Source organism: Podarcis filfolensis, assembly GCF_964270895.1.
Source record: "Podarcis filfolensis genome assembly, chromosome: 3".
Lineage (NCBI taxonomy): Eukaryota > Metazoa > Chordata > Lepidosauria > Squamata > Lacertidae > Podarcis > Podarcis filfolensis.
The window spans coordinates 25,625,326-25,648,940 of NC_139606.1; the positions used below are offsets into that span (position 1 = coordinate 25,625,326).

The 23,615-nt window shown below is 42.1% G+C and overlaps 1 protein-coding gene across 8 annotated transcripts in view; it reads right to left on the reverse strand.

Annotated features, from left to right (window-relative positions):
- Positions 1-23,615, reverse strand: part of DLGAP2 (DLG associated protein 2) — a 406,771-nt gene that overhangs the window by 245,321 nt on the left and 137,835 nt on the right. Inside the window, exon 1 of one of the 8 annotated variants that reach the window (XM_083607161.1) lies at positions 6,901-6,918. The exons of the other annotated variants lie outside the window; for them this stretch is intronic. The gene's annotated coding sequence lies outside the window, so the exon portion shown is untranslated. Of the gene's footprint in view, positions 1-6,900; positions 6,919-23,615 lie in introns of those variants that run through there. 8 annotated transcript variants of the gene reach the window in all.

The following is a 23,615-nucleotide window of genomic DNA, read 5'->3' on the forward strand; positions in this document are numbered from 1 at the left end:
AGACATTATCAGCCTACTGGCCTAGTACCCCCAATTCTTACAGAACTCCACAAATCATTAAGAAATATATTTCATAGTGAAACTCAAATGATGAACACTCTCATTACCCTTGGGCAGAGCTCATCAGGCCCCCATCAACTGAAGTAGCTACATGTTCCCTTGCCACCTCTTTAAGCTGCAGCTCCCTCCTTGCATCATTTATCCTCCTATCACCAGGTTGGACACTGCTTTCCTTTTGGGTGAAGACAGAGACAAAGCAGGTGTTGGGCAGTTCTGCCTTCTCTCTGTCACACAATAGCATTTCTCCATCTTCTCCACACAGAGGACCTACTATTTGTTTGTTCTTCCTCTTGCTTCAAACATAGCCAAAGATACCTTATTTCATTATTTTAACCTCTCTCACAATCTCATTCTGAGCTTTGGGCTGCCTAACTTTCTCCCTGCAACTGTTGAATACTCATGTGTATTCTTCCTTCATAATTTCCCCTTTCTCCCCTTTCTTATACATGCCCTCCTCAAATTTCAGGTCATCTGTAAGCTCCTTATGCAGCCACAATCTTTAGATGCCTCTCACTTTTTTTCTTGTTGGAATTGTCTGCATTTGTGCCTCCAATAGTTCACCTTTAAGAAACTCCCATCCATATTGGACTCCCTTCTGCATTCCATGCTCCAGGCCATAGATCTCTTCACAAATGTACACATACTTTACATATAATGCTACTCCTCCTCCCTTCCTGTTTGGTTTATTCCTTTTGAATGGATTATACCCCTCAATTTCTACATTCCATTTATGGGTCTCAACCCACTAGGGTTCAGTAATGTCTAATAGGTCATATTTGCCATCCCGTATAGTAAAGTATCATGCTTTGCCACTGAAAAGACAGGTGTCACTATCTGTGTTAAGTTTCTTGTTTTGAAGCACTCCTTATATTGGTCAGGTATGTTAACCATGCTAGCGAAACCTTTCTTTACTGGAGTGGGGTATGATAACATTGGTCCAAACCATCTGGGACTTAGACAAAAGACTGACAAATGTTTGACAAATAGCCTGTTATGTGGAGTAGCACCCATGGGGTTGCATTCTTGGTGGCAACCTTGCCATCAGCATAATGCACGAATTCTTATTTCTGTCTCTTTTTCTCCCACATAGTCTCCAAGTACATTGCCGTTTTAAGGTCATGCTGCTTCTATCAGAACCCCTATTTAAATGTGGTTGTTTTTTGGAACTAAACTAATGTGAAATGTTGCAAATAGGAAAGTGAGCTTTGTCTGCTATACCTTAAAATATATGGAGGAGGTGGGAACCAGAGCATTTGTGATTATTGCACCACAAAATCTTATTAGCATGTACCAGTGTCTGAACATAGCACAGGAAGTCCATTCTGTGGAATAAAAAAGTCCAGATGGAGAATTTTATAAAAATTAGGCATCGTGGTTTAAATGTAGCAGTCATGAATCATTGCAGAGCTGATGGCACCCTGTGCCTGAAATAACTAACTAATTTTGCAACAAGGGTTCGGTGTCAATAGCATATGTATATAGAAGCCAGGAGGGAAGTGTTCTCAACAGTTTGTCTAAGTATTCTACAGTTAATATTAAACTGCCCCTAAATAAAGCTTCCATAGAATCACTTGGGTTCCTTCCTCTTTAATAAAATAAAATACCACCTTAAATATTAGAAAAGGACTCTGTATGGTGTTGCTCAGTTGTCTCTTGAGTTTCACCAATGAGAGAAACTAATTTGTCAACCAAACTTTCAACAATACTGTGTGCTAACTGGGCAAAGAAGAATTTAATTTAATTTATCAGATGTATGTTGTTGTCCCTCCAGGGTCATCTTGTCTTCAACAAGAATGGGGGGTAAGTCAAAGAGACAATGGCGGGGCCAATGTCACCCAGTGAACTTGATGGTTGGGTGAAGATATAAACTCAGGTCCTCCTAGTATAAGCCCATAATACTAGCTAATACATGTCCAATTGCATGGGAACAATTCAGTGTCCAAATTTCATGGGAAACCGAGGCTCACAAGGTGACAGTGTTCCATCAAGAGCAGGCAGAACTTTGGATACCTCCAGTGGGTCTTGCCAGTACTTTTTTTCTTGGGGGGGGGGGTACACAAGGGTACACATATCCCTAAACATCTTGTGAATCTTCGTACTTTTGTCCACTTACTGTAATTATTTTTCCCGATTTGAACTATAAAATGGTGATTATCTTGAGTCAAAATGAGAGTACCCCTAAACTTTTTTTTTAAGAAAAAAAGCACTGGGTCTTGCTAAGGTAGCTACAGAAGATGTCTGCAGGAAGGCAAAGCCAACTTAGGTATTATGTAGGCTCCACCTCCTTGGAGAGGCTGCTTGGCCAATTACAGCTGCCTCGGGTTATTTTGTAGTCTTTGGCTTCTAAAGACTTGGGAGACAGAGACATTGCAAGGGACTCACCCTCTGAGTCATAGGACTGTAGCAGGGCTTCGATATCCACCTGGGAGTACCCTAAATAGGATACTGTTTATTCTTTCCACAAGAAATGAGCATGAAACTTGTACCCATCAGAGACCTCCACTGAACACTGCAAGGTGCCACCACACCTCACTGGTGTAGATATGATATACCTTATTTCATGAATGCAAAAAAGGGGGAGACTGATAATATTAAAAGTGGAATGAGGACACCCCTTAAGCATATCAGCTCAAGAAGCAGCAATTATAGTGTTAAAAACATTTTGACTCACAAAATGGTTTCCTATGGCGACCTTGGTGCCTGCTCAGTCTGCTCTCCAGACGCTAACTGTAGACAGGCAACTTCAAGGCCCCTCTTGTTCTCTCTTCTTATGGTTATTTTGCTTTAAACTGGATTAGGACTAGGCAGCCCTTCAAACAGAGGGTGTTATTCACACCTAGGCCCAACGCATACTAACTTGGAAATAAGTATCATTTAATAACTTGGAAATAACTATCATTAAGTCCAAAGTTTGTATAGGCATGCAAGCTGAATCTTCCACGTGCAAAGATATTCACCACTATATCCCACTGGTTCTAAAACTGCAGGCGCTTAAGGCAGACATGTGCTCACTGTTGCTCACTATTGAAAACTATTCATTGCAATTTTTCAGAACCAAACTTTTATAGCCAGTAGTTATCATTTTAAGCTATATGCATTAAAGCGAAGCTAATTTGGGCACCAACATTTCAATTTATTGTTTTTTAATTAAAATACCAGCTCTGCATCAACCCTACAGCATCTGATAATAAATGAATAATAAATGAGATCACTTCAGTCTTGCAATATGAGGATCCTTTAATCTAAAACTTCATAGCACTTTGAAAATCATTTAATAATTAAGCTTGACAACATACTGAGACAAGCCCCTTTAACCTTCCTCCTGCTTTTAGCATAAGATAAACATTAAACATTGAAATATAATTTTCTATGACAACAGAAGGATAGGTTTTCTTTCCTGGCTCTGTTAATACACCACTATCCTCTCTCTCTCCGCCCCCCTCGCTTCTCTTACTTGCAAAATGCTTGAGCTGACCTGATACATGGGTCAATTCTCACAAACATTTTCATTCCTGCAAAAAGCAAACCCATTTGGGAACAGGGAGAGGGCTACAAACAGGATCAGAATGTTGATAGTATAGGTCTCTCACAGATACCCATTCAGAATGAAGGCAATGTTTACTGCCTTCACTTTGAATTGGCTTTGTGGTATCATGTGACTACAGGTGTTCAGTGATGCTGTGAAGTTATGCTATTACTACTTTTCCTCAATGGCTGCAAGACGCAAAGGCGAAGAAGTTAGCTTCAAACAAGTATCGTCACCATTTCTGATTTGGCTCCAGGTGTCATAATGTGACCAACCTTTGTCAGTTAAATAAGCAGAAATAATAATGTTGCAGAAATAATAATGTTGCTATGGTGCTGGAGGAGACTCTTGAGAGTCCCATGGACTGCAAGAAGATCAAACCTATCCATTCTTAACGAAATCAGCCATGAGTGCTCACTGGAAGGACAGATCCTGAAGCTGAGGCTCCATTACTTTGGCCACCTCATGAGAAGAGAAGACTCCCTGGAAAAGACCCTGATGTTGGGAAAGATGGAGGGCACAAGGAGAAGGGGACGACAGAGGACAAGATGGTAGGATAGTGTTCTTGAAGCTAGCAGCATGAGTTTGACCAAACTGCGGGAGGCAGTGGAAGACAGGAGTGCCTGGCGTGCTCTGGTCCATGGGGTCACGAAGAGTTGGACACAACTAAACGACTAAACAACAACAACAATAATGTTGCTGACTGTTACAACATTACACATACAGTATCTTGTTCAGGTGGAGAACCTAAGAGGAGACAAGGTTGTAGATATGTGGGACATTATTCTGCATGCCTACTAACACAAGCACATATATATATATAAAATTAGGAACCAATGGTTTAACTCTTAAAATGAGAGAAGGCTGTTTGACAATGGAGCAGACTCCCATGAGGGGTAGTGAACTCTCCTTCCTTGAAGGCTTTTAAGCAGAGGTTGGATGGCCATCTGTCATGCACAATCTAGCTCAGATTCCTGCATTGCTGGGGCTTGGACTAGTTGATCCTCAGAGTCCCTTCCACCTCTACAAATCTATAAGAGAACATCCTGATCTAAATTGCTCAGCGGAAAAGGCTCCTCCTTCATATACCTAGCTTTTCTGAGATATGATCCGCAATACTAGTGGATTTATGCATTCCTCTTACGAGTGAATAACACTTCATATATCCTGGAATGTGAGCTATTATTATAGGCAGAGCACATCTTGGTGACTGACAGGTCTTTCAGACCTCTATCAACTTACAGCAAGCTAAAAGGTTCTCTTGGCTCTGTCAGCAAGAACATCCAACTATTGACATGCTGCCAGCTGGCAATTTAATTATTACAAGTACATTTTGGCCAACATCTCTTATCTCCCAATCGCTTCCTAGGAATGATCCAAATCCTGCTAGCATCAGAAAAGCATTCATATAAAATCAGTTTGCAGGTACCTGGGAGGAAGAGGAGGGTAAATCCCATAAGCCAAGCACCTCAGCTTATAAAAGATATTTCTGTCTTAGGATATCATGAAACTCTCCAATGCCAAGTCAGCACTTAAACCTGCAATTTCATGACATGTCAAACCGCTGAGAAAATCAGGTCTATGGTTGATGTATATATTTTTAAAAAACATTCTGCTATTCCCAACCTAGGTTTCTATTGAAAAGTGAAACAAATAAGGGCATTCACACACATTAGAACAGGGGTCAGCATATTTGGGGGTGGGAATGAACAAATTCTTATGCCCCACAAATAACCCAGAGATTCATTTTAAATAAAAGCACACATTCTACTCATATAAAAACATGCTGATTCCTGGACCGTCTGCGGGCCGGATTGAGAAGGCGATTGAGCCTCATCTAGCCACTGGTCCTTAGATTGCCTATCCATGCATTAGGATAAAAGCTTATTCTATGCTTGAGTCTCTTTGTAATGCAAATATAAAATTTATGTTGACCAGAACAGCCAGTTGAATTACAATTGTCCCCCTTCTGCTTTCTGTTCTACATGAACAACCAGCCCATATTTACAATACAGAGATTTTTGAGGTGGAATATGTATCACATGGTCAATACAACATGGAAACACCCAAAAGCATGGGGGGGGGGACCTGTGGCCCTCCAGGTGAGGTTGGACTCCATGTCCAATCAGCCCCAGACACTATGCCCAGTGGTCAGAGAAGGTGAGAGCTGGAGTCAATGACATTTGGAGGGAATCAATTTCCACAAAGTTGTCCTAAAGCTTCCTCAATCAGATTACTATCTAAGCAGGCACATGGGCACCTGTGGCTTATTTTGAAAGATTTCCTAGGAAACTGTCAGAACTGGTGAAATGGTTCAAAATTTGTTTTTGTAAGACTTTGCCCAAATTGCAGGGGTAGCCAGTGGGGACATGCGGTGCCACGAAGCCTGGCCCCCCACCATTGGGGTCATTTCTGAGTATGCCCAAGCCACCCCAACTTTCCCCCAAGCCTGCCCCATCCTGCTATACATGACATTGATGTCACTGCCAGGAGCCCAGGTCGGCCACACTACTCAGCTTTGGTTAAAATGAGTGAACATAAAAGGAAGAAGAAGAAGAAGAAGGAGAAGAAGGAGAAGGAGAAGAGTTTGGATTTGATATCCCGCTTTATCACTACCCAAAGGAGTCTCAAAGCGGCTAACAATCCTCTTTCCCTTCCTCCCCCACAACAACCACTCTGTGAGTGAGGTTGAGAGACTTCAGAGAAGTGTGCCAAGCCCAAGGTCACCCAGCAGCTGCATGTAGAGGAGCGGAGACGCGAACCCAGTTCACCAGATTACGAGTCTGCCACTCTTAACCACCACACCACACTGGTGGAAGCAGGTAATTAAGGGCATGGGTCAGATATTAATGCCTACTAAAGTTGAGAAAGTGTAGAAGAATAACTCTGATGCTGCTTTAAGTGGATGAATGCTTCTTAACATTATTAGATGCATTACCGGCTCCTCGTGACCATCTGGAATTGAAATCATACAAGTGTAACAAAAATGGAAGCTAAGGAAGGCTAGTGTATTTTGTACCTTGCCAGTCCTCTGCTGACAAAATGCTCTCAATATAATTCAAAGTAGTAATTTGGCTGCTCTAAACGGAACCTGATGAAGAAGAGATTATGCAGACTTCCTGGTTGGCTTAGGCTCAGTGGACTGATAAAGGTGACCCTGTACTATCCAGCTTGTCACAAACAAGGAATATCGTTTAATATGTGTGAGAGAGAAAAGAAATTTCCTTCGTCATTCCAGCGGTCATTCTAACATTACAAGTGCAATTCTAAAGAGTTACCTAGAAATAAATGCCACTGAATTCAACTGGACTTACTTGTCAGGAGTGCGTACAGGAGCCAGACTCTGTGACCGGTAGGGCTTTACAGGACTGGGGCTTTCCTAAGTTTGTTCTGAAGAGGCAAGGTGCGGCCGCACAGGTGAGGCCAATTGGTAACTCACAGCACCTGGTGGCAAGAGCCGGGAAGGGATATAAGGTCAGCATTTCCCTTTGGCTCTTTGCCACAGCAACACGCTTCCTGCCTTGCTGCGTTTGGCTTCTTGATTCCTTGCTTCCAGTTCCTTGGACCCTTGGCTTCTTGACTCCTTGTTTCTGGTTCCTTAGACCCTTTGCTCCTTGACTCCCGGCTCTCTGACCCTCAGACCCTTGGCTTCCGGACTCCTGTTCCTGCTCCCACCCCACCCCACCATCTTGCCCCCGGTCCTGACGTCCTCAGCTGACTTCGACCGCCCATAAACTGGACTTTTGAGTAGATTTGCAGAACAGTGAAGGATGAAAATATAACAGGGTCACTAACCTTTTAGGGACAGTGAGCACATTTAGAATTTTGAGGGAATGGCTGCCACGATGTGTGCGGAATAACACAAAATGTTTTAGAAAAAGAAGAAGTTATATACACATCGCCTGTGGAAAGGAAGATTTGCTGGATTTAGATGTCCCCTTTAAACCAAGCTAAGGGACGCGGGTGGCGCTGTGGGTTAAACCACAGAGCCTAGGACTTGGCAATCAGAAGGTCGGCGGTTCGAATCTCCACGACGGGGTGAGTTCCCGTTGCTCGGTCCCTGCTCCTGCCAACCTAGCAGTTCGAAAGCATATCAAAAGTGCAAGTAGATAAATAGGTACCGCTCCGGCGGGAAGGTAAACGGCGTTTCCGTGCACTGCTCTGGTTCGCCAGAAGCAGCTTAGTCATGCTGGCCACATGACCCGGAAGCTGTATGCCGGCTCCCTTGGCCAATAAAGCGAGATGAGCGCCGCAACCCCAGAGTCGGCCACGACTGGACCTAATGGTCAGGGGTCCCTTTACCTTTACTTTAAACAAAGCTACCATTTTCATTTATATAATAATTTATATCCTGCCTCCTCACCCAGCTAAAGTACTCTGGTCCAGAGCATCTTTTGAAATAACTTTCATTCAGATCTAAACAAACACACTTTCTACACTGAAACATCGGGAGAAACGTTGAACCTGCATGTTAATAGATAAGTATTTCAATAGTTGAGGGTGCTGTTCTAGGCATGCAGAGCACGTCCTGCTGTTTCTTCATTGCAATGGCATATCCCAAGAGTCATATTACTCAACACACCTCCAGAAAAAACCTTCCCCCTCTTGTTAATAAGTAGAACAAAGCTTTTGCAGAATGCCCAGACAATGACATTTGCCTAGCAGGCACATCAGAATATGAAGTTTGAGACATTTGCCAGCTTAAAAACAAACAAAAAGCAAGCAAACTAAACCCCTTTTCAACATTCATTTTGTTCCCATGTACAATATATACAATATATATAAATATAAACCCGCTAAAGAGGGACTGGGGAGAAGAAATGCTTAATCTAGAGCAGCAGAACTATTAAGCAAATAAATGTTTCTCTTGCATTGACAATGCTTGCAAAAATGCAATCTCACCCATTCCGTGAAATCATAAAGCATTTCCCCTTCACCACGAATCTTGATGGTCTTGGAATATTTATGTTCTCCCACAGTGTTAACTTCCATTAGCTGATCATGAACAACCAACGGAAAAAATATGTTCTGGATTTGTGCAGAAGATATTGAAGTAATTTACTAGAAGGTTGTGTGGAAGACAGAAAAGAAATACTTTGTTATTTACGGCCTCCTTCATGGCTGACCAGCTTTCTTTTCTTATTGGAACATCTATTAATGCATTTTCTCCCGAGGATGCTACTATCAAATGGGCCCTGTCTCAGCATCTGCCTTCAGTGCCTCAATACTACAAAGTTTACACTACATCTGTTCCCTTAGATCAAAAATATTATATATCTCACATAGTTCACACACACACAAGAACAATCCCACACATACAGATTGATTGGAGTTTCACATTTCAAAACTGATATTAGCGTCCATAGAAGATCACACAACGGATTCCATAATTTCTACTGATTTCTATTTCAAGTAATAAACCACATGTGTTTATTTTTTAAAAAAAATACATATATATATATATATTGCTTTTCATGGACATTTAAAAATCAAAAGGGGTGTACACAAATGCAAAGTGTACAAAAATCCAAAGGTTAAAATACACGAGACTAAATAAACCAAATGGTTTATTTTTCTTTTCCAGCCAAATGTTTCTCTTAGCATCTTTTTTTAAATTCATGCTGACTTTGAGGAGAAAAATGTAATTGTTCGCACAGGAAAAAAAAACAGATTAAGTACTAATATAGAATAAGGCACTTTCCCCAAGTACTTTATATAACTCACCCTTCAAACAATTATGTAAGACAGTGGGGCAGTATTATTCCCATACCACTAGGTGGGGGGGGCAGGGAGCTGAAATAAGAGAGACTGCATGCATGGCTGTGGTGAGATTTGAACTAAGACTCTCCAGCTTGCAGTCACACTTTGCAGGCTACTCAAGCCAATCCCATGCCTTCTTGGGCTCCAAAATTGTTTTTATAGGCACTAATCTTAAGACTTAAAACCAAAGCTCATGTGAAGGGATGCTACCTGCCCTTATAGTCACTGTGCAATCAACCAGCTAGCTCTGGAGGAGGAAGGAAAGCACCTCACCAGTATTAGGCAACTATAACTTTTGTCCAAGTCTCAAAACAGCCGGCGGGCCAAGTGAATCAAACAGAGAAAGTGCGGGACACACAGAGAGACAGAGATTCAAGAGGGAACACAGCTTGGACTGTCCCAGATTTAAAGTTAAATGCAGTGGTACCTCGGGTTAAGTACTTGATTTGTTCCGGAGGTCCGTTCTTAACCTGAAACTGTTCTTAGCCTGAAGCACCACTTTAGCTAATGGGGCCTCCCGCTGCCGCCGCAGCACGATTTCTGTTCTCATCCTGAAGCAAAGTTCTTAACCTGAAGCACTATTTCTGGGTTAGTGGAGTCTGTAACCTGAAGCGTATGTAACCTGAAGCGTATGTAACCCGAGGTACCACTGTACACATATCCACACCCTCTGGAATCTATGGGACCTTCTTAACACTTTCCCCAGAAGTAATACAATTAGCAATGTTGTGTAGTTTGTAATATGAACCTCCACTATCAGTAATGACTGAGGCAAGCATTATGGCCACTGAGTTCTGCTCTAATTCAGATTTTAATCTGAGCTGGGAAATAACTGCTCCTTCTCACTCCCACCTACTCACATGGCTGCTGTAGTGATGGCAACAGCAGAAGCAGCAGAGAGATGCAGAGGCCTCTCTCTCTCTCTCTCTCTCTCTCTCTCTCTCTCATATCTCTTCTCCTTCCTCCTGGTGCCTGGAATGCTAACGTGGTAGCTTACTGGGCACCTTGAACCCTGCGATGTGAACTGTGTAGCTCTTAGGTAGTCTCTGAACACTACATCCCCCCTGGTTAACCTAGATCGTGGAACATTCCATGCCAGCATTTATTTCAAGGGGGGAGCAGGGGAGGAGAGACAGCAGGTGAGTGTGTGTAAAGACTAGTGCTGCATGGGTGATTCCTAGCCTGACCCAGAAATCATAACTGTGCACTGTATGCGAGAAAAGAAAGGATGAATTGTTTCGATTCCACACCTGCACCGATCCCAGAGAGGAAACATCTAATCAGCATGGTTGCAACATATTTCAGGGGACTATGGGTTAAATCCGTAGTTCTATACCTTTGTTGTACCCCTTTGGGGTCAGTTCAAACCCCAACTCTTTACAAGGGTTAAATTATTACTGAACTGTGTACTTTGCAAAGAATTTAGTTGCACTTTAGTTGAAGTGCAAATCCATATGCCAATTCTCTTCTAAACTCGGCATAAAATTTTGGGTCTCATGAAAACATGAGACTTATCGTTTTGTTACATATGATTTTATTCTGGAGTTGTCTGTTTATTTTGAAGTTGTTTGTTGTAAAGAATGTATATTATGTGAATAAAATAATAAAGGATGAAATGGACAAAAAAACCCCACAAAATTTTGGGTCTCATAACACACTGAGTTACTGGACTTCAGCGTGGAATTAAATACTTTTCCATGGTACCATTAAAATCTGATGAGTTTTATAGTAAAGGTTTTTTTTCTTTTTTGCCTGAGGCAGAATCTGAGAATAAGATTGGCTACAGCAAGGTTCTCATTTTAAAACAAGCAGTTTGCTAACCCTTCTGAAACCAAGGACCTTTTTCAGAATGTCCCTCATTTAAATTGTCATCCTTTACACAGGCAGAGAAGAAATAATGAATCTCAACACGAGGTGACTGTTTTGATCTGCTTTAATCAATATTAATTGACAAAAATCTGAGGTGATTTGCCTTGCCTGTGAACCACCTAAAGCAACTGGCAGAAAGGGAATACTTAAAATATAACATTTGCTTGAATAGAGGAGGGGAAAGTAACCTGGTGTTAGCCCAAACAAGAGCCAAGCCACAATGAAAAAATGTGTTTTGCGAATATTTTCGCTCTGCTCTGCACCGATTTTTCGACATGTCTCTGCAAACGATGTGAAACTGTGGACAGTGTTAGGAGGAAAGAGGAAATAAATCCCTAACTGCTCTGCCAATTTGGCTGTCCTTCCTTGATCCAGTTCTAGTCACATGCAATTCACTAACTGGTGCAGAATTTGGATGAATATCTCCATTCTACTCTCAACTAGCCACGAATGATTATGCTTGACTAGAGCTGGACCAGATTTAGTTGTACAGTGCTGGAAAAGCAAGTGTAACAGTGTAACATAGCAATAGAGAGGGGAGCATTTTGATTGCCTCGGGGATGAAGATATGGTCTCAACCTCTCATGTGAAGTAAGGACAATGGGAGGTCCTTCAAGTTCCTTCACTGATTCTGTTACATAGTCAAATTGAATTGTGTTCACTTTGCTACCCCTGTGCTGTGTGGTTAGGAGCTCTTTCAAGTATTAATGATAATAATTCAGGCCTGATGGCTACCTCCAAACTGCCATACTGTCGGACATGGTTTTCCTTGTCTTGCCTTCTACTATGACTGGCAGGAGCTGCAGAGATAAGCTACCCTGGCTCTTTCACGCCTTGGTTCTGCCTTGCTGGGGTTAGGATTGCTCTCGTCTCCTGTGCTCTCCACACCTTACATGACAACTCGAGAAATGTCTGCTTGAGAAATGCAATCTCCTCAGGCAATCCGAGAACAGACATAGACCGACATCCTATCGGGTCCACACAATTCCAAATCCTTTTAAAAGCAGACCATGTCGAAGTTATGCTCGTTGATTTCCAACAATTACAAAATCACCTATAATTAAAGATTAAGGAAGGCGACTTATCTTTACATCAAGGCAATAGCAACCTTTGTCCCATTTCTTATGCAAGTCTTAGGATGAAACCAGAAATAATATGGGATCATTTAAAAACTGAAATCCATTGATTTTTGTGAGCTTAATGGGTCTATTATGAGTATGACAGTCTTATCATATTATCTACCTAATATGTAACAACAATGTTAAAACTTTCCATTTCATCAGAAATAATAATAATAATTTCCATTTAAATAACTTGTGTTCCAGATTAGCAGATATCAAAGTTGTTATCCAATCAAGAATACAACAGAAAACAATTGCCACTTGGCTTGATATTCAGGAAACACCATGTATATTTTTACATATTCTCTAGTGCCAAGGTTTATTATTCATACAAAAAAGTTACCTGATATATTTGTGAAGTGAAGGAACTATATGTCAAGTTATTGGTTATTATTTACTCAGTGTAACCTGACAGATGTTCAAGTCTAACCTTAAAATAGAAATCATTTTCTAGAATGCATCAAAACTTATGGAGGCTGGCTTGCATCCTGAAATTGCTCATGAAATTCTCCTCCTAAAATTTATTCACACACACACAGAGACAGACATATTGGTGATTTGTTCCCATTCATCCCATGTATTTTTTAAAAAGCTTTCTTTCCAATTTGCATGCACTAGCACTGAACAAACTTGCTATATTTTGTGCCTGCGGCTTGAAATGCCTCCAATTTCTACATGATGGAGGAATTGAGTGCCTTTAACATAAAAGGTAGTAGGTTCATCATATTCCCTTCCTCAATCTCTTTAAACAAAGGGAATAAACAACCATCGCAAAAAAATAATAATATCCTCACATTTAACTTCAAGAAATTCATTACATTACATAATTTTTTCAGTCAAAGGACTTAGCATTCTTCTCTAACCCATTCAGAGGTTCACAAAAAGCTTGGAAGACTGATCTTATCCATTTGTGTTCCTCTCTCCCTGCACCTCTATACAGATAAAGACACATGCTCACCCTGCCATTATAAGTGAAAAATATCTTCCTCCCTTTTCCTGACTCTCAGGAAGAAGAAAAAGTTGAATTGCCGCTTCAATCAGCTTCTTCACTGCATGCTTTCACTTCTTCTATCTTTTTTTGTATTTATTTCATGAAAACGTTATTCACTCCAGCAGCTTTCAATGTTGTAAAATCTCGTACTTTCATCTAACAGTGTTTTGCAGTTCTCAGTTTTGTGGAGTCAGCTCTATATCACCTAGGTAGGAGTTTGGTGGGGAGGGGAGGGTTGGCAGTGGAAGAACACTATCAACCATTTCTCCTCATTCCAGTTGTCATCTTTAGTCCTCTCTCAACTAGAATGGGGACGCGGGTGGCGCTGTGGGTTAAACCTATTTAAAAAGGATTCTCAACAGAAAAATCCGAACAGACCTACCTGAATTTGGATTTGTTCAAGACAATTAAGCCAGTTGAGATATAATGGTACCCATGATGTGAGTATAAGTCTTTTGTGGTCCTCCCACTCCCTGCTGCAAGCTAGGAGGAGATTGAAAGCTTCCCTTTTAAACAAGCCATAGCTCCCCAACACATTACTTGGGGAACCATGGTTTGTATACACTATAGCAGGGGGTCGGTCCATTGTCCCTTAAAACTTGTGGGAGGCCAGACTATATTTTGAAGAAGAAAAAATGAGCGAATTCCTATGCCCCACAAATAACCCAGAGATGCTATTTAAATAAAAGGACACATTCTACTCATGTAAAAACATGGACTGTCCGTGGGCCGGATTTAGAAGGCGATTGGGCCGGATCCAGCCCCCAGGCCTTAGTTTGCCTACCCATGGTATAATACTCTTTAGTTCAACCAAGCCAAATCAAATCATGGTTTACAACTTGATCTTGAATTTAAACAAACCATGGTTCCCTGAAGACGTAACAGAGAACAGAGGTGACATTACAGCTGGATTCAGAAGCTTTCAATCTCTTGTTCCAGTGTTCTATGGTGAGGACAGGGGAGCGAGATATGCAAACCCAAGGTCACTGCAGTGTACGCATAAAAGCTTCTGCCATGATTTCTCACTACATCTGAACCAGCCCACCGTATTTTGAAATGGTTGCAAGGAATTAAAGTGGGAAACAAAAAATATTTCTGCATATTCTGTTTACCTTTTGCTGGAAGCTGCATGCATTTTTTGAAATTCTTGATGCATTATTTATTTTGTATACATCTTAAGCAAGTTGTTTTATACGCTTTATTGAAATTGATTGTGCTTTCCTCAATAGAACACTTATGCTGACAGCCGCAATTAATGCACCAAGGTTATTTTACACAATTCCACTGAAACTACAGACATGTACTTAAATGTTTATGGAGAGTGACATCTATTTTGTTTCCATTTTCCATTAAATAAATGTAGAAAGACTCAGCCTCTTAGCATCACTTTCAGAAACGGTTTTCGTATGGGGTCTGGGAAAATGCTTCTAATGTCACAAAGCATGAGCAACTTTCTATCACAACCCATTTTACAAAACACGTAGAGGAAAATTCATTAACAGCTCACAAATTGTGTGTGTGTGTTTTAGCCAGTAAAATTTATCTTCAGAGTTTGTTTGTTTTTAAAAATGGTAGACTTACTAAATAGACTTATTAAATACAGTGGTCCCCCCCCAAAAAAAAATGTTTAGGGGTATTCTCATTTTGACTTAAAAATATCACCATTTTATAGTTCAAATCGGGAAAAATAAATACAGTAAATGGACAAAAGTACAAAGATTCACAAAATGTTTAGGGGTATGCGTACCCCTGTGTACCCCCAGAAAAAAAACATTGGTTCTATATCTTTTCATAAAGCCAACTGGAGCTTCCCACAGCTGGTAACCATAGCAGTGGATCCAAACACCTGCTCATTACAGAAACTATCAAAACAGTTACCAAATTTTATACAATGGGAATCCATTTATATTACTATAAAGCCTACCCAACATGCCCCACCTCAGCCAGACAGTACCCTGTCATATTCCAGCACAACCTTCTACCTGGATTTGACAGCTTTCAAAACCATTTAATAGCAGCCTAACATCCAAGTATATAGTTTCCATTTTATTACGTCTCCTTAATTTCTGCAGTTGCTCTCAGAGCCATTGGCATAGGGGCAAGGAAAACAATTAACAACCCTACTATGAAAGCCTTGACCACAAGGCTATTTATCATGCAAATATGTATGAACCACGCCGACCGGAAAATAAGGGTTCCTTAAACACAGACAGAGTGTGGCAGAGGAGTCACTTTTCCATGGTGTGACCGCATGCAGCCGTGGGCTTCTTAAGAATGATGCAATCACAATTTTGTGGCTAATTGGCACTCAATCAGTGCCTGGCCTGTGTGAATATATCATTCACCCACAGCCTGTAGCCATGTGGGATCACACTATGGGTAAATGGCTGATACAGCTGCAAGCAAAGGGGACCTTTAGTGGCACTTGCTTCCAAGTAAGTATGCTTGGAATAAGAGAACACTGAAAAGGTGGACAGGGCTCTTCCTCCTTTGATAGGTTTGTCAAAGAGAAGACTTGCATGAGGTGCAGCTTTACTCACCCTGCATCACAAGCTGCACGTGTCAAATTCCTTCTGACACACAACTCCTAAAGGAACATTCACCCCCCCCCCGTTGCTGTTGTTTAGTCGTTTAGTTGTGTCCGACTCTTCGTGACCCCATGGACCAGAGCACGCCAGGCACTCTTGTCTTCCACTTCCTCCCGCAGTTTGGTCAAACTCATGCTGGTAGCTTCGAGAACACAATCCAACCATCTCGTCCTCTGTTGCCCCCTTCTCCTTGTGCCCTCCATCTTTCCCAACATCAGGATCTTTTCCAGGGAGTCTTATCTTCTCATGAGGTGGCCAAAGTATTGGCGTCTCAGCTTCAGGACCTGTCCTTCCAGTGAGCACTCAGGGCTGATTTCCTTAAGAATGGAGAGGTTTGATCTTCTTGCAGTCCATGGGACTCTCAAGAGTCTCCTCCAGCACCATAATTCAAAAGCATCAATTCTTCGGCAATCAGCCTTCTTTATGGTCCAGCTCTCACTTCCATACATCACTATTGGGAAAACCATAGCTTTAACTATACGGACCTTTGTTGGCAAGGTGATGTCTCTGCTTTTTAAGATCCTGTCTAGGTTTGTCATTGCTTTTCTCCCAAGAAGCAGACGTCTTTCAATTTCGTGGCGGCTTTCACCATCTGCAGTGATCATGGAGCCCAAGAAAGTAAAACCTCTCACATGCAATGTCCTAACCAAGGATTACAGGATTCAGATATTACAGAAGACCACCAACCTGATTCCTGTGGTTCGCAGTCCTTTGACCAACAGAACAATCAGCAGAAGCCCAAAGGTGCTCAGCTTACTATACAAGAGGATTAGAAAAAATCTAGGAATTGTTGTGAGTTCAAAACTGGACCAGTAGAAAGACATTTTGCTAACACTTGTTGGATGCAGCTACCACATTAAGACTTCTTCTCAACAGGGATGAACTGGGGTCTGCCCCAAGTAGTTCACCCTTTATTGGCTGCAGCAATAGGTTCCCTACCCCACCGTCAGCATGGCTGTAGTGCACACCAAGGCCTCCTTGTGGCTGCACAAAACCACCTCCTTTTCGGTGATTATAGGGTCACGGCTACACTCAACAACCTGCCAGCAACTCTGTTCCATTTAATGACACTAAAGCTATGGCTCTGAAACAGAATGTCTGATGGGCTGCTGGTTACAGTTCTGTGGCCACTTCAAGGAAAGACAGATCACAATGATAAGACCATTGAACTCAAAAATATGTAGGGTTTGCCCCCTCACTACAAAAGTGGCCAAAAATGCCCTCCATCCTCCACTTTTGCTGGTCAGAAATTGTGCTACAAATGGGAGGGGACTTTGATGATAATGGCCCAACCAGAACTCAAGGAGGCATCTCCCAGTTCATTACTCTTCTCCCAATAACAATTGTTAGTCTTGCAGCATATATCACACTGCAGTATCCTAAAATATCTTTTGTTTTCATCCTAATCATTGCAGAATACTTCCATGAAAAAAGTAAACCATGAAAGAAAGAAGTTGGCTGCAGCCCTTCACACAGATAGACTTTATTTCATTGGAATCTAAGCAACCTAATGATGAACAGGATTGCACCCCCAGTCAAACAAAGCCCAGTGATGGAGAATATGGTAACGGAGTTTTGAAAATAATGTCACTCCTAAAAAAATTTAGGCAAATATGAATTGCATTGCATTGGTATTTTTGAGTCATGGATCATATGAGCCCTAGCCATACGGGTCCCAAAGGTAATTCTGCCATTGCCTGCTTCCAGTTTGCTGATTGCTGCACACTATAATCTGGTGATGGGGGCTGATCCGTTAAAAAGGTATTGATTGTGTGTACAATGAGAGACTTGCTTCAGTGCTTATTATATAGCTTGGTAATACTGAAGCTACTCTACCAGACTGTGATAATGCAGAACGAACGCAAGTGGGAATTTACTGTGGGGAAGCACGATTGAGATAGAAGGTTTGACTTGAGGGGAGAGGGGAATACACAGGGCTGAGCCAATTTCTTAAACGTTTCAATTTTTTAGCTGAAATTTACATAGTCAACAAGGGAGACGATTTCATCAAACAGGTATGCAAATCATATCAAAAGGAAAACTCTCTAGTTTGCATCCAAGTCTTAGATGGAAAGCTCTGCTCACAAAGAACTGCTCAAGCAGGTCCTTTTTCTTTGGGAAGTTCTAGGAAGCTGTGCAGTCCCTGAGGTAGGGATGGGAGAGGAATTTGGTTCAGTCTGCATGTTAATGCAAGCCTACCAATTTCACGCTTTTTGAAACACTACCCAAACCAAAATGCAATGATCATTTGAAATCCACGTTTCTCCAGAGTTCACAATGTAGTTCTCCAACCGGAAAAAAAAGTGTACAAAAATGTGTATATTGGGCAAAAATGTGCATATATTAGTTGTGATTCAAGGACCCCCCCCACCCCCGCTTGGGGATAAGAAAGACACAAGGACACAGTATATTAGGTTAATGGGCTAGAAAAGGCCACAACTTTGTTGATTACAGCATGTGAGAGGTATTGGCTTAGGCATTGGATAAACAGCAGAGCTTGACTCCACCCCCTAAGGCTTAACCACCAGTAGGGGGAGCCTGTTGATGCAAATACAACTGTAAGCTCTTCTCTGATGTCACCGGGGGTCGTGCCATGGCCCCCAGCCACCAGCAGGGCATCGGACAGGATCCATGACCGCCAGATTCCTTTAACGGAATACCCATAAAGTGAAGGGGTAGGCGATGGCCACACCCTGCCCTTCCACACACCAACAACCCGTTGAAACCCAGCAGCGCAATGAGGGGAAAGAGCTGCCGCAGCCGCAGCCGCATTTGAGTGACTAAACCCTGCCCCTGAGCTTCCCTCCGATCGGAAGACTGACTGGGGAGCGTGGCGCAGCAGCAATGACGGCAAGCAGGGGCCGAAACGCCCCCTGCGAAGCGCGGGAATGGCTCCAGATCACAACCCCTCCCCTCCGGGAGGAGGAGAGGCTTTTTAACAAAACCATTAACATGCATTATATTAGATGAAAGTTTGCAGAAATGTGTATATTAGGAGGAATGAAAACAAAAAGAGTGATGAATTTTCACGATGACTTTTTTTAAAAGTAGCAAACTAATGTGGGAATGTGAACTGAAAATCATAAAAAGAGAAACAGAAATTGATGGAGTTTTCTATTCCTACCCTGAGGTAGGCCAAATGGCTGTAGTAAGCCAGATTTTGAATCCTTGTGGTGCTGGGTAAGGATTTTTGCTTGTTTGCTTGTTTTTGAGACACTTGTGCCTGTTGAATAATGGGTATTTTCTTTAGTAACAACAAAAATGTAACAAAAGGCAAAGTGCTGGTTTCAGTTTTAGGAAAATGTACCAATGTTATGGCTCAGTAAAACAAATACAACACATGCATACCTAATAAAAGCAGCTAAGTATAAAACAGCAGATATTTCCAAGCTGCAGAATAAAACCACTGACGTTGTAAAAGAGCTCGATAAATAAACAAACTGTTGCACACCACCCCAATCTCAGAGCAGTGCCAGATTCCAGGAGTTCCAGGGTTCATGTTTCCTTCGGAATGAGGCCCAGCAGAGACTGTGCTGTCTTTATGATATGGTGGTAGTGGCTAGTTCTATCCAAAACCAACAATAATCACTTCCCCAAAAGATTATTTACCCTACCCACAGAACCTGCACCATGTCCAGACTGAGCTCCAGTTTATCCAGTCCTAATATCAAATCCCAGGTACCGATTTAGCCTCATCCTAATCCGATTAAAAGGAAAGTAGAGAGGACTTTCATCAACACGCTGAGCTCATCTCATCTCACTTCAGATTCCCCAGAAGACCTCCCTTGGTGGTTTCATGTAAATGTTAAGTAGCAGAGGTGACATGATGGGACTCTGTGGAGACCCTCTTGCATAACAGCCATGAGACTGTGCAATAGTCCTCCCAAAATTCTTGATGAAACAATTTATCCAAAAGTCTAGTGTGGTTGATGGTATCAAAAGTCACGGAAAGATCAGGGAGAATCAGCAGATTATTAAGTCTGGCTTTGCCTATGCCATAAACTGCTATGTATCTAGAAAACTCAGTTGTGATGCCATTTATGGAAAATGTCACATCTAACCACCCAAATGCTCTTTGGGTGCTCTTATTATATAGTGACTTCCTCGTGTGTGTGTGTGTGTGTGTGTGTGTGTGTGCGTGCGCGCGTGCGCGCTTCTTCTGAATAAAATGACTTTCTCCCTTGCCTGCTCTGTTACCCTTTCTTTCTAGGGAGATATTTACACTTTTAACTATTGAAAGTTGGTGGCGGAAAAATCTCTCTCTCTCTCTCTCTCTCTCTCTCTTTTTTTTGCAATGAGAAAACAGAGGTTCCTTATTATGATTGGAACATGTCTGGGAAATCCACCAAAACATTTTGAGCCAGAAATATACTATGGGTCTACAGATTAGCCTTTCAGCACTGATTTCTTCCCTTCTCTGCAAAACTGACACCATAAATAGTTTCATCTTTGGCAAGTTGTGCAAGAGCTGGGCTTGGAGCACAAATGTCAACGCTGGGACTGGCCCTCAGCAATGGTAAAGAAGAGCTGAGATTCAGTTATCTCTCTCTCTCTCACTCAGTTTACTGTGTCATTTCAAAAGTCCTCAAATTCCTTTTACAACAAGATTGCTTGTTTGAGTTAGGAACTGGCCAAGTGGCTTTATATTGTGGTCTTTCAATTATTCCACGAATAGGAAGAGAGGAAAGGCAAACAGATAGAGACAGCGGGTTGTGACTGGTGGGAGGGAAGGAGGGAGGGAAAGGGAGGGGTGCTAGGCAAACAGAAAATATGGTTTCTGCATTTTACCTTTCAATGAAGCTGAAAAGCAGACAGGAGCAGCACACTCTGCCTAGAAGAAAGACATTGACGGCCAACTGGTATGTTAAACTGCAGCCACTGTACTCGGCTAGCTGCACATATCTTACAATGCTTAGCCTTAAGCTCTGTGATATCAGTTTTAATGTCTTTTTCAGCTATAATTTACCAAGAAATTCCTGAAATTGAAAGTAAAGACTCATGTTCATTTCTTCTGCTGATGTCCCAAGCTTCTCCTGGACATCTTATCCCACATCATGTATCTATGCGTACCAAATCATTTCCAGTAAGATGCATACAGACCCCGTGTAAAAATCAGCCGCAAGACTCTTTGGCAGTCTTCCTGCATATCTACGCATATCCCTGGAAATTATTGGAAATTAACACTTCTGTATAGATCTCTATGGGGACGCGGGTGGTGCTGTGGGTCTAGAGCCTAGGACTTGCCAATCAGAAGGTCAGTGGTTCGAATCCCCGTGACAGAGTGAGCTCCCGTTGCTCGGTCCCTGCTCCTGCCAACCTAGCAGTTGGAAAGCACGTCAAAGTGCAAGTAAATAGGTACCGCTCTGGTGGGAAGGTAAACGGCGGTTCCATGCGCTCTTCTGGTTCGCCAGAAGCGGCTTAGTCATCCTGGCCACATGACCCGGAAGGTGTACGCTGGCTCCCTCGGCCAATAAAGCGAGATGAGCGCCGCAACCCCAGAGTCTGCCACGACTGGACCTAATGGTCAGGGGTCCCTTTACCTTTATACATCTCTATGCATTATGGGAGGCAACATGCCTAGGCAACAATGATAGACACAGATACTCTAATCCACTGGCAGTGGCACAGTGTGGGTTGCCAATTCCCAGGGCCGTGCAATGTGGTGATTGGGAAGGGAGGGAAATGGACACAGCATGGATGTGAATTCAACTGCCTAACAGCATCCACTTCATCCAAGAAATTGAAGCCACAGAGATAAGAAAAGAAGAGTCATTCCATTGCCTGGAGAGGTCACTTCCTGGTTCACATGGAGAAGCCATTTTCAACAGAGCCCAGTGATGGAAGCACACAGTACCGGGTGTTCAGATTTTGTGCCCAGGGCAACCACCTGTGCCCCTCCATGGTACACCACTACCCACTGGTCTTCAACCAACGGGATATGGCTTGATCCAAGGTGGGTCACAAGAGGAGCACTACCACTGTGCAAATATATGGTAAAATGTTAAGAAATGGGTTTCCAAATACATATATTTGGGTTTAAAGTGGGCCCTAGGTCTGAAAAGGTTTAAGATACTTGTTCTAATCCACTGCAGGTAGTACTCAAAGATCTCCTGCTCTCTCAAAAGACTCTGCCCCTTTCTCTTGCTTCCCCATACACTTGGGACTAACTCCAAAACAACTGTATAATTCTACTTTTTTTACCGCACTGAAATCCTCATCAAAACCCACCCTTTCCACAAAGCCTTTGACTCAAATCCTATTTTCCATGCTGTAACTCCGTCTGCAACCCAGCTTGGAGAAAAGTGACGAGTTGGGTGCCACAGTGTTCTGTCCTGGGCCCGTTGTTGTCCAACGTCTTTATAAATGACTTTGATGAAGGAATTTGATGAAGGGGATGCTCATCAAATTTGCAGGTGACAGATACACAAATAGAGTGAGAATCTAATTTGTATCATTGTCATCAAACTGCAAAGATCCACTTCAACACATCATCACAGTCAACTCTTGGGGTATGTTTTGTTTGTTTGTTTTTGTTTTGGAGTTTTAAAAGTTAAATTTTCTAGTGTTTGAACTTTGCATTTAATTTTATTCCTATGATTTTGGCATACGATTCGTATCTAAGAACAAATGGGATCCTGGTGTGTAATAAGTATGAAAATAAATAATACATGAAGCATAATTGACAGAGCCACTGGGCTGGAACAATACATCTATCAAGCAATTTACCATAACACCCACAAACTTAATTCAAGCTTTTTCATGTTCTTTTTTTGATAATTTTTCTGATGAGATTATTCAGTGCTGATATTATAACCCATCACTATCATCGTTTACTTGGCAACTGACATTTATCACCAGCTTTTCATACAATCTTTCAATTTGGTGTTCAAGACTGCAAAATAAAATGTGCTATCATGAACCAGCTTTTGGAACCGGAGCCTTAAACCCCGAAAATCAAAATTTCAATAATTTACTCAAGATGCTGTGCATCCTACTGGGGCAAACAAAGTGTAGTTTGAGCAAAAAGGGTTCTTTCAATTTATTTGTATTTACTTATTTAACATATATGATGCAAGAACTGCCCAAACAGGGCTCAAAGAGGCTTAAAGTATTTAACAGGGGTGTGCAATGACTCTCTTGTGTTGTACAGTATTCTGAATAACAAGGAGAACTGGGGTGACTCCATGGGCCTAGCCAGGGGGGCTCAGCGGGGCAGATACACCCCCAATCAAGCAAATAAATAAAAATATTTAACTAACTGACCAATTGCGTCGAAGATAAACAGGTTCTGTGACCACACCCTGACAAAAAGCCTCACAAAAGGGCTTGCAATTGTTGCACCACAACCCTCTCAATTGTAATCTCTAAAACAGAGGTATTTGCAAGTGGTCTGTAGTCATAAGAAAGCAATTGGGCCAAAGCGAGCTTTTTCAGGAGTGGTCAGATCACTGCTTTTTTCAGGATACAGAGCTTCTCTCACCTACCTTTCCCTTTGCTGTTCTGAGAAATAAAACAAGTCTGACTATGGAAATGCCCAGAGCTCAAAAGGGGAGTGGGTGTAGATCAGGCATAGGCAAACTCAGCCCTCCAGATGTTTTGAGACTACAATTCCCATCAACCCTGACTGCTGGTCTGTTAGCTAGGAATGATGGGAGTTGTAGTCCCAAAACATCTGGAGAACCGAGTTTGCCTATGCCTGG